Raw genomic sequence first — 12,038 nt, forward strand, 5'->3', positions numbered from 1 at the left:
GCAGCAGATGCCCCACATCCAGAGCCACCTACAGCTGGTAGGCTTGGTCAAGGAGCGCTCCCTTTCTTTCTTCTGTAGAATGATGTGGATGATGACTCTCTATGTGACATACTGATTCTCAAAAGCCACAGCAGCCACCAGAAATATGTGGCCAGGTAGCCTTCTCTCAGGCCTCCATCTGCCATGTGATGGGAAGGGTAAACTGAAGGTCAGTTAGGGCAGAAGCTGCCGGGAAGCGGCCCGAATTCAAGGGACATCTAATAGCCCATTGGTGGCCAGGGAAGAGATCTATGTTATGCTTATCTCAAACAATAAATTGTTTTCAAAGGAAAGAAAAACCTCCAACAAAGATTTGTTCTTCAAGGCCTCTGGCTTGAACTCAGTGCCTGGCCCCTGTCCCTGAGCTCTTTTTGGTTAAGGCTGGCATTCTACCAGTTGAGTGTTTTCTGATAGTTCATCAAAGATAAGAGTCTCACACACTTTGCTACCCAAGCTGGCTTAGCACCATGATCCTCCAGATCGCAGCTTCCTGAGTATCTAGGATGACAGGTATGAGCCCCCAGTGCCCAGCTTGTGATGACTTTTGAAGGCATTTTGTCAAGTCTGTAAAAGGAGTCGCAAAGGGCCTGGATAGACCATGACCCAATCAAGGAGCTGGGATGGGAGAAGGCTCACCTTCTAGCCATTCTGTTCTCCAAAATTAAAGATGCCAGTTGGTGTTGTATGCATCAAATACCTAGGCCAACAGCTATCAGGCTTAGTGGGGAATAGGTAGAGAATACCCAAAGATTGCAGTGTAGAAATCTCTGATTTTGCATGCATGTGGTGTGTGTGTGTGTGTGGGTGTATGTGTGTGTGTGTGTGTGAACTCAGGGCCTAGGCTCTATCCCTGAGTTTTCTTGGTCAAGCCTAGTACTCTGCCACTTGAGCCACAGTCCCACTTGTTTTATGATGGTTAATTGTAGGTAGGAGTCTCATGCACTTTCCTGTCCAAGGTGGCTTGGATCAAGAGTAAACACAACTCACAGGTACAATCCCCATGGTGGGCAACTCCTGCCCCCTGCTGGCCAGACGTGGAACATGAGAGGCCGTGCCATTTTCCTCTAGATTTCAATTGGGGGAAGTGACCAGGGCCAAGCTGACTTTTGCTCACCATGGGTGCTGATGCCAGAGCAGGTCTGTTCCACCCTAGGCCAAGAGAGTGCCAGGAGTCCCGGATCCTAGGGGCACAAGGAAGGGAGAGGTCAGCTCCAGGCCGAGCTAAGAGCCTTTGCCCACAGACACCCCAACTTGGCCTTCCTGATCACCATAAGATCTGACAAAGAACAACCCCAAAAAAACAAAATTGGAGCTATGGGTCAAAGTGCTAGAGCTCTAGCATTGAACCAAAGAGATCAGGGACAGAGCCCCCAAGCTTTGAGTTAAAAACCCCCAGCTGACCCTGCCCCATAAAACACAGGTTGGCTAAAGTAAACTTGTAGGATTTGTGAAGTGTTTCTGAAGAATGGTGATACTAAAGAAAGCACCCTAATTCTAATGACAGCTGAAATTGTGACATACAGCTATGTGCTGAGTCCTTCACAGGGTGCTGTTTGCTGGGGCCTTCCTACATTGAGTTTTGTGCTGAGTCCTCAAAAAGGTGCTGTTTTCTGAGTCATCCCGAAGGGTGCTATGTGCTGAGTCCCTGAGAAGAGTGGGCCATGCTGGGTTTTTAAAAGGGTGCTGTGTGATGAGTCCCTTACACAACGTACTATATGCTGATTCCTTCAAAAGTTGCGGTGTGCTAATTCACCCCAAAGGGTCCTGCTATGTGCTGAGCCTTTGAGAAGTGAGGGAGGAGGTGAATTTTTCAAGTGCTTTGTGCCAAGACCTTAAAATAGGGTGCTCTGTACTGTCCTGCAAATGGTGCGATGGGCTGAATCCTTTGACAGTGTGGTATGTACTGAGTCCTTCCACACTGTGGTATGTGCTGAGTCTTTCAAAATTGTGCTATCTGCTTAGTTTTTGAAGGGTGCTATGCACTGAGTGCTTTACACAGAGTGCAATGTACTCAGTCTTTCAAAGGGGGCTGTGTGTGTCTTAACACAGGATGCTATGTACTGAGTCCCTGGGAAACAGTGCTGTGCGCTTGAGTTTTTCAAAGCATGCCATTTGCTGAGTCCTTTACACTGTGGGCTATGGACTCCCTCTTTCAAAGGATGCTGTGTGCTGAGTGCTCTACACAGTGTACTATATACTGAGTCATTCAAAGGGAGCTGTGTACTGAGTCCTTTACACAGGGTGCTTTGGACTGTTTTTTGAAGTGTGCTGTGTGCTGAGTCATCTCAAAGGGTGCTATGTTCTGAGTCCTTGAGAGGAATTAAATGCGGGGGGCGGGGAAGGAGGGCAGGGGCTGTGAGGCTAGGAGGGTCTGGAGAGTGGTGAACGGTGTGACATGGCACATGGTTCACCACGACCAAGGATGAGAAGGCAAACTTACCCAGAGCATTGACTGTGTCCGTGGGAATCTGGGCAGGGTGCTCTGGACCCCCACTGGTGACATGGATTCCCTCGCACGGCATTGTACCAGTGGTCAATCATCTCTGGGGTCCAGAAAACTCCAATCTGTGTCCCGTCTGGGCAGTTTCCAGCTGGGCAGTGGTAGGCACGTGCATTCCCCCTGCGGATCCCGCTCATTATCAGGCCATGGCAGTTAGCAAGGGCTCTCTGAATGCCAGTTTCTTTTTTTTTAATTTTAATTTTTATTTTTTGTGAACATACTGTACAGAAGGGTTACAATTACACAGGCAAGATAATGAGTACATTTCTTACCAAGCATTGCAGCCTCCTCCTTTGTTTACCCTTCACATCCCTTCCCAGCCTCCACCCGCCCCCCGACACAACCCCCCCAGCCCTCCCGCACCAAAGTTGTAAAGTTCATTTTCGACGTGACAGCTTCTACTTCTCAAAGTTGAAACGTTAAACGACTTGTTTTTCCCCATCTCCTCCACAAATTACACCGACATCAAATATAGTGAAAGCAGGGGTTATAATGTGGAGGAGGGACACACAAAGCAACAAAGAAATAATCTTATAAATGAGTTAGAAACAAATGCATGAAAGCAAAAAAACATTGAAATATATATCTAAAGGTTCATTTTCCTAACATCACATTATCTGACCTTTTCTGCTTGACTCATACATGTAGTAGATATTGCAAATAAGGGAAACCATTGGACCTATGTTTCTTTGGGCTTGGCTTACTTCACTTAATATAATTTTTTCCAAGCCTTTCCATTTCCTAACAAATGGGGAAATGTCATTCTTTTTGATGGAGACATAGAATTCCATTGTGTATATATACCACATTTTCTTAATTCATTCATCTACTGAGGGGCATCTGGGTTGGTTCCATATCTTAGCTATGGTAAATAATGCTTCAATAAACTTAGTTGTGTTGGTAGCTTTAGTGTGGTCTTGTTTGTAAACATTAGGGTATATGCCCAAAAGTGGTATTGCTGGGTCATAGGAGAGCTCTATGTGAAGTCTTTTGAGGAACCTCCATACTGTTTCCAAAGTGGTTGAAAAAGTTTACACTCCCACCAACAATGAAGTAAGGTTCTCTTCTGTCCACATCACCTCCATCATCTGTTGTTGTTAGAGTTCTTGATTATAACCATTCTAACTGGGGTGAGGTGATATCTCAATGTTGTTTTGATTTGCATTTCTTTTATGGCTAGGGTTGCTGAGCATTTCTTCATGTGTCTATTGGCCATCCTTCTTTCTTCTTCAGAGAAGTTTCTCTTTAAGTCTTTAGCACACTTATTTATTGGGCAGTTGTTTCTTTGAGGATTTGTTGTTGGGGGATTTAAGTTTTTGAGTTCCAAGTATATTTTAGAAATGAGACCCTTGTCCGTTGTAAGGCTAGTGAAGATCTTCTCCCAATCTGTGGGCTTTCTATTGATCTTGCAAGATATGTCCTTTGCCATGCAGAAGCTCTGCAACTTCATGCAATCCCATTTGTCAAACCTTTCTTTGATTTGTTTTGTTTCCGGGTCTCTATTAAGAAAATTTCGGCCTGAGCCAAGGATACCTAGGGTTTCTCCTATTCCATCCTGTAATGTTTTCAGAGTGTCTGCTTTGACTCAGAGGTCTTTGATCCATTTGGAGTTGATTCTGGTGCAGGGTGATATATAAGGATCTAGCTTTAGTTTTCTACAAATAGTTAACCAATTTTGCCAGCACCATTTACTGAAGAGGCTGTCTTTCTTCCAGTCTATTATTTTAGCTCCCTTATCGAAGATTAGATGGCTATAGGTCTGTAGGTTCTTTTCTGGGTTTTCAATTCTATTCCATTTGTCCTGAGGTCTGCTCTTATGCCAGTATCAAGCTGTTTTGATTACTATGGCTTTATAATAGAGTTTGAAATTTGGTATTGATATTCCTATATCAGTGTTCTTTGCCTTGAGGAGCGTTTTTGCTATTCTGGGTCTTTTATTATTCCATATGAATTTTTGGATTGCCTCTTCTATTTCCTTGAAGAATGAGGTTGGAATTTTCATAGGTATCGCAATGAATTTGTAGATATCTTTGGGAAGTACTGCCATTTTCACGATGTTGATCTTTCAAATCCAGGAGCATGGGAGGTTTTGCCATTTTCTAAGTTCTGTTTTGAATTCCTTTTTCAAGATTGTAAAGTTTTAACCATAGAGGTCCTTCACTTCTTTCGTTAAGTTAATTCCTAGGTATTTTATTTTTTGAGGGGCTATTACAAATGGAGTTACTTTCCTAAATTCAGCCACACTTTTCTCATTGTTGACATACAGAAAAGCCATTGAGTTTGGGGGGTTAATTTTATACCCTGCTACGTTGCCAAAGTTTTGAATCAGCTTGAGTAATTCGGGATTGGAGTATATGGGCTTCTTTAAATACAAGATCATATCATCTGCAAAAAAGTGAGAGTATTTTTTCTTCTTTCCCTCTTTGGATCCCTTTTATGTTTGCATCTTTTCTTATTGCTGTAGCTAGGCATTCTAATACGAGATTGAAGAGGAGAGAGTGGTCATCCTTATATTGTTCGTGACTTAAAAGGAAATGGCTTTATTTTTTCACCATTAAGTATAATGCTGGCTGTAGGTTTGTCATATACAGCCTTTATTGTATTGAGGAATGTTCCACAGATTCCTAATTTTTCCAATCCTTCATCAAAAAGGGGTGTTGGATCTTGTCGAATGCGTTTTCTGCATCTATTGAGATAACCATGTAGTTCTTATCCTTGCTCCTGTTGATGTTATGAATAATATTAATTGATTTGCGTATATTGAACCAGCTGTGCATCCCTGAAATGAATCCTGTTTGATCGTGGTGTATGATTTTTTGGATGAATTGTTGGAGTCGATTGGCCAAAATTTTGTTGAGAAGTTTTGCATCAATGTTCATCAAAGAAATGGGTCTATAGTTCTCTTTCTTTGATGAGTCCCTGCCTGGTTTTGGGATGAGGGTTATGATGGCTTCATAGAATGTGTTCGGTAGTGAACTTTCTCTTTCAATTTCATTGAAGAGTTGGAGGAGTATTGGTGTGAGCTCTGCTTTGAAGGCCTTGTAGAATTCCACTGTAAAACCATCTGGTCCTGGACTTTTCTTAGCTGGGAGGTCTCTTATTGCTGTTTCTATTTCAATGCTTGATATGGGCCTGTTAAGATGGTTTAACTCATCTTGGTTTAGTTTTGGCATGTCAATATTTGCTAGGAAAAGGTCCATTTCTGTCATGTTCTCAAACTTATTAGCATAAAGTTTTGAGAAGTATTCCCTTAAAATGTTCTGAATCTTGGTTGTTTCCGTGGTGATGTTTCCATTCTCATCTCTGAGTGTATTTATTTGGGTGTGTTCTCTTCTTTTTCTGATAAGATTTGCTAAGGGTCTGTCAATTTTGTTAATTTTTTCGAAGAACCAACTTTGGTTTTGTTGATTCTTTCTGTAGTTTTTGTGGATTCTAATTCATTTAATTCTGATTTAATTTTGATTATTTCTTTCCATCTACTGGATTGGAGTTTATCTTGCTGCTCTTTTGAAAGGAGTATCAGATGTGTCATTAAATTGTTGGTTTCAGATCTCTCCAATATGTTGATGTAGGAGCTCAGAGCTATAAACTTGCCTCTGAGTACTTCCTTTGCTGTGTCCCAGAGGAGCTGGTAATTTGTGTGCTCATTTTAGTTGAATAGTATGAACATTTGAATTTCCTTTCTAATCTCTTCCATGACCCACTCGTGATTCAGCAGTGTGTTGTTCAGCCTCCATGTGTTACCGGACTTTCTTTGGTGGCTTTTGGTGTTGAGTTCTAATTTTATTTCCTTGTGTTCAGAGAGAATGCAAGGTATAATTTCAATATTTCTGAATTTGGACAAGTTTGCTATGTGGCCAAAATGTGGTCTATTTTAGAAAATGTTCCATGTGCTGCTGAGAAAAACGTGTATTATGATATTGCTGGGTGAAATTTCGGTAGATGTCTGTTAAATCTAGTTGATTTTGCAGGTGTTTAGATCTGTGGTTTCTCTGTTGAGTTTTTGCAGAGTTGATCTATCTAGTGGGGAGCGTGGTGTGTTAAAATCCCCAATAATTAATGTCTTTGGATCTATGTGGGATTTGAGGGAAAGTAGTGTTTCTTGGATAAATTTGGGTGCTCCATTGTTTGGCGAATAGATATTTAGAATTGTAATATCCTCCTGAAGGAGAGATCCCTTAATTAGTATTTAATGACCTTCTTTAAATATACTCACGAATTTTAATTTGAAGTCTATTTTATCTGATATTAGGATTGCAGCTCCGGCTTGTTTATGGGGTCCGTTTGCTTGGTAGATTTTTCTCCAGCCTTTAACATTGAAATTGTGTTTGTTTTTATGGGCAACATGTGACTCCTGAAAGCAGCAGATAGAAGGATCTTGTTTTTAATCAAACTAGACAGTCTATGTCGCTTAATTGGAGAGTTAAGTCTGTTAATGTTAAGATATAGGGCTGAGAGGTATTTGGGAGTTCCTGCCATGTTATCCACCTTCTTGGGCGTTGCAAAAACTGGGTTCTTCCTATGGTTCTTGGATTCTCAGTTTGGGTGCAGTTTCTTGGCCTTTATTGTGGTCTTGTTGGTTTTCTATATGTAGGACATCTTTAAGAATCTTTTGTAAGGCTGGTTTGGTGGAGATGTATTGTTTCAATTTTTCTTTGATATGGAAGTTTTATATTTGGCCTTCAGTTATGAAGGAGAGTTTAGATGGGTACAGTATTCTTGGTTGATAGTTGTTTGTTTTTAGGGCATGGCATACATCATTCCAGGCTCTTCTTGCTTTGATTGCCTCTGCTGAGAAATCTGAGGTGATTCTAATTGGTTTTCCTTTATAGGTGATTAATCTTTTCTCCTTCACAGGTTTAAGGATCTTTTCCTTGGTCTGAGTTGATCCTGTGGGCATTACAATGTGACGGTGAGATGTCCTATTCTGATCTGGTCTATTTGGAGTTCTAAAAGCTTCTTGTATCTGAATAGGTCCATCTTTTTGCATGTTTGGGGAGGTCTCTGCTAGGATCCTGTTAAACAAGTTTCCTAGACCATTAACTTCTGTTCCTACGTGCTCCTCTACACCCATTATCCTTGGATTAGGTCTTCTGATGGTGTCTCCCAAGTGTTGGATAGATCTATCATATTTCTTGGACTTGTCTTGGATAGTTGTATGTTCTTTCTCTATAATATCCAGGCTGTCTTCAATCCCTGAGATTCGATCTTCTGCATGGTCTAACCTGCTGTCAAGACTTTCTACTTTGTTTTTTATTTCATTTCCTTCCAATTGGTCAGCTTTGATGGTTTCAAATTCTTTGTTGAAGCTTTCTTTTAGATCTTGTATGAACTTCTTTACTTCCTTAATTTGGTGTTCAGTATTTATTTTCAAATCACTTAGTTGATTGGTTATGGTTTCCTTGGACTCCCATTCCTTCTGTTGGGTTCCATTCAGCATTCCCTTTGTGGTCTCCCTGACTTGCTTCAACTCTTTGTTAATGGATCCCATGAATGCCTTTAGTGATCTTTTTGTATTCTCATCCTGCTCTCTCAATTCCTGTATTCCTCTTTGCTTAGCTTCCTCCTGTTCATGCCATTCCTGTAATTCTCTTTGAGTGTTCTCAGCCTGTTCACACCATTCCTGCCTTTCTCTTTGAGTATTCTCAAGCTGCTCATGCAAATCCTGTAGCAGTTTTTGAGTAGCTTCCTCACGCTCATGATATTCCTGTATAAACCTTTGGATTGCCTCCTCTCTCTTTCTCTCACTCTCATACAGAGTCCTTTGTAGGATTCCAATCTTTTCCTGCATTGACCTATTGTTTGCCTATTCTCTCTTCCTATCATGCTCATACAGAGTCTTTTGTAGGTTTTCAATCTTTTCCTGTATTGACCTTTTGTTTGCCTCCTCTCTCTTCCTATCTTGCGCATACAGGGTTCTTTGTATGTTTTCATTTATCATGTTTGTCAGCAGTGTTTGTAGAGCTATTTGGGAACTCTCCTCTGGATTATTCATTATCTGTTCTGTCCCCTGATTATAATGCCATTTTTCTTGTGGTTTTCCGGCTTACTCTGCCCATTTGCGATTAAAAGAACACCAGTTTTGTGCTAGAACACTAACTTAAGGCAAGCATCAAACAAAGTCTGAATTTGCACAGTCAATAGTCTGCAGATATAATCTAGTTCAACAGATACCTCTATTCAACATCAAACAGCTATATATTAATGGACTATGAACCTCAAAGAAGAATTGGATAAACCAGAAATTATTAGGGTTAGGGAGAGTTGTGGGTAAAAAATAGAAATAGTGTGATGTGGGAAGGTACAGGGAGAGTTAACTTAACTATGTCCTAGTCTCAAAGCAGGAAATAGGTTGGATAGGATGAAAGTAGAGAGAGAGAATTCAAGAAGAAAGAGAAAGCAATAAAAAAAGAGACCAGAAAAAATACAAAATTAAAAATTAATATTATGCAGAAACAAGAACAAACTATTCAAAGAACGTGAATGTAATGAAAGAAAGGGAGGGATATAAAGGAGATGTGAAAAATTTAAAAATAAAAATACTTAAAATATTATATAGGTATAAAGAGATAGTACTGCTATTAGGAATTTAAGTCTCAGAGGTTTTGAATTGAGTAATAAATTTGTGGATTAAGTGTGTACACAATATGGGATAGGGTCTAAGAGTTAACTACAGGTTTATGTGAGGATGTGCAGAACAACAATTAAGTCCCATAAAGAAGAACAAATAGAGAAAAAGTTGAGAAGGATAAGGAAGAAAGCAAAAAAAAAGATCAGAAGTTCAGTCAAGCTAAGCAAAAAACAAAAAGAAAAAAATTTTTTTTAAAAAAGGGAAAAAAAATGAAAAACACACACACGCATGTATCACTAAAATAAAGATTATAAGGGGAAAATGTTTCTAGAAAACAATTTTTTTCAAAAAATTTAAAAATTAAAAATTAAAATAAAGTTTTAGAAAAGAAAAAATTTTTGTGAACGGTATAAAAAAGAAGAAGAAAAAATTCTTCGATTTTTTTTGGGAGGGTTGGGAAAAATCCTGTATCTCCCTTGTGTCTGTAATCAGCCTATGGTTGCAGTCTATGGTCTGCTTGTGGTCCTGTGGCTTTGTTGATTTCTTAAGTCAGTTTGTTTGTACAGGCAGGAAAATGCTCTGCTTTACCCAGGATTTTGCGATCCTCCTCCCAAGTTAGTTCAATGGGAGGGGGGTCTGCTTTGATTATCACAAAAGAGGGAGATGGCTTTTTCCTCAAGTTTGGAGATGCTGTGATGAGGCTAGGTTCTTGGTAGAGTTGAGGCCTTTCAGTAAACAGTAGCTTTTCCCGGGGGCTAGTTTGCGAGAACTCAGAGCCCAGCCTGGAGCCACTCTCAGGGTTTCTCTTTACTGATATAGAGGCTGCTAAAGGTAAGGGCAGACTCTGGCTCTGATTACCCAGTGAAGAAAGCCACTCCTAGGGCTGGCACCCGAACTGGGTGACTTTTCCCTAGGTGGAGCTGAGTCTGGCAGTTCATGCCGTTAAGTTCTTGTGACCTGATAAATGACGCCTTTTATTCCAAGGCCTGAGTTGGAGCTAGCAGCTCCGCTGAGCTTTGTTGGTATCCAAGATGGAGATCTCCAGTACTGGGGGGGAGGGGTGGCCTTCTCTCTTCTGCTCAAAGCTATTGCTCTGACTCTTGAGCCACAGCTCCACCTCTGGCTATGTGGTGGTTCACTATAGATAACAACCTCACAGACTTTCCTGCATGAGCTGGATTTGAATAGTGATCCTCAGATGTCAGCCTCCTAAGTAACTAGGATGACAGACAGGAGCCACTTGAGCTGGCTTTGTGTGTGTGTGTGTGTGTGTGTGTGTGTGTGTGTGTGTGTGTGTGTGTGTGTGTATAGAAGTGGGTTGTAACAAGGAGCACCTGAATCTTTGATAACTTCTAACCGCTGTCTTTGGGGGGTGAATGGGCTTTTTGGCTGAGGTCTGGGGGCCTGGAAGGGTGAGACTTGAAGGGGACTCAGGGCTGCTAAATTATAAGATGAAGGTATTTGTGTGCCCTGGAACTGTTCACTCCCTTGGGCCTGGTTGGTGACAGAGGGAGATTGGGAGGACCTGGGGGTGGGGCCCACAGGGGGTGGCTCCCCAGGGCAACAGGGAACGTGGCCAGCACTTAGTATGGATGTGAGCCCCGTTAGTATGGAGCATATTTGCATGGGTCAGACTGGGTCTTCTCATCATGATGTCTGATGGAAGAGGCCAACCCTATTTTAAATATTGACCTATGATCTTCAGATCTCAGCCTCCTAAGTATCTAGGATTATAAGCACGAGCCTTTGGCAGTGGGCCTCTGATTATTTTCGGTATATTAGGGTATAAACCCAAGGCCTTAGGCTTTCCAGTCAGGTCTTCTACCACAGGAGCCAAGCCTTTTTGTCTTGGTCATTTCTGAGATAGAGACTCAATATATGCTCAGGCTGGGCTGGATTGCGGTCCTCCTGTGACAGGAATTGGTCACCATGCCTGGTCCTTCTCTAGTTGGGATGCTAGACATATAACGCCATGCTCAGTCATTGGTTAGATGGATTGTCCCAAACTCTTAATCCATGGCAGCTGATTCTTGACCACAGTTGAAGCTCTGCACTGGGCCTCAACTCTCTGACCTCAGTCTCCTCACAGGACAGTTGTGAGGAAAGAAGGGATCAATACAGGGGGATCTGTGGGGTAGAACCAGGCATTGAGGGAGTGGTCATCAGATATGGTTCTTGGCAATTATGTGAGCATATAACAGGAAGATACCTGGAAAGAGCTCAGATGGGGCCTATTATTTATCATGATGCAGGTATGGGATTATGAAACAAAACATGGCTCTCTTTCATCCTTACCCTATCCAATGAGGAAGGGAATCCTTCACTGTTGAGTTTTGTAGCTGGAGAAAATGAGGCACAGAGAAACTGGGTGACCTACTCATGACCCCCAGCTGACAGGAAGCTCAGCCTGACTTCTCTGCCATGCTCCCTAGGACAATGAGTGCTATTCAGTCCACTTCTTGTGGTGGAAAGTCCACTTATTGTCAGTTGTTGGGCTTGAACTCTGGGCCTGGGCGCTGTCTCCAAGCTCCTCAGATAAAGGCTACCACTTTACCACTTGAGCCACAGCACCACTTCCGGTTTTCTGGTGGTTCTTTGGAGATAAGAGTCTCACAGACATTCCTGCCTGGGCTGCTATGAACCATGATCCTCATATCTCAGCCTCCTGTGTAGTTACCATTATAGGCCTGTGCTACTGGCACCCGGCTTAAGTGTATTTCTGACTCTCTCTCTCTCTCACAGGAACTGGTTGAATGGGTGTTGGAGGAGGTGGCCCAGGGTCCCCATGTGGCTGTGAGTCACGGTGTCCCTCTCATTCTGGAGGTGGGCTGTGGTTTAGGAGCTGTCTCGCTCAGCCTGTTGAACTAGCTCCTTGAGGTAAGCCTCTCTGTGTCCAGGATAGACTGTGATGTTTATTCCTTGTCAGTC

Source organism: Dipodomys spectabilis, unplaced genomic scaffold (genome assembly GCF_019054845.1).
Source record: "Dipodomys spectabilis isolate Male_0828 unplaced genomic scaffold, ASM1905484v1 ptg000117l, whole genome shotgun sequence".
Lineage (NCBI taxonomy): Eukaryota > Metazoa > Chordata > Mammalia > Rodentia > Heteromyidae > Dipodomys > Dipodomys spectabilis.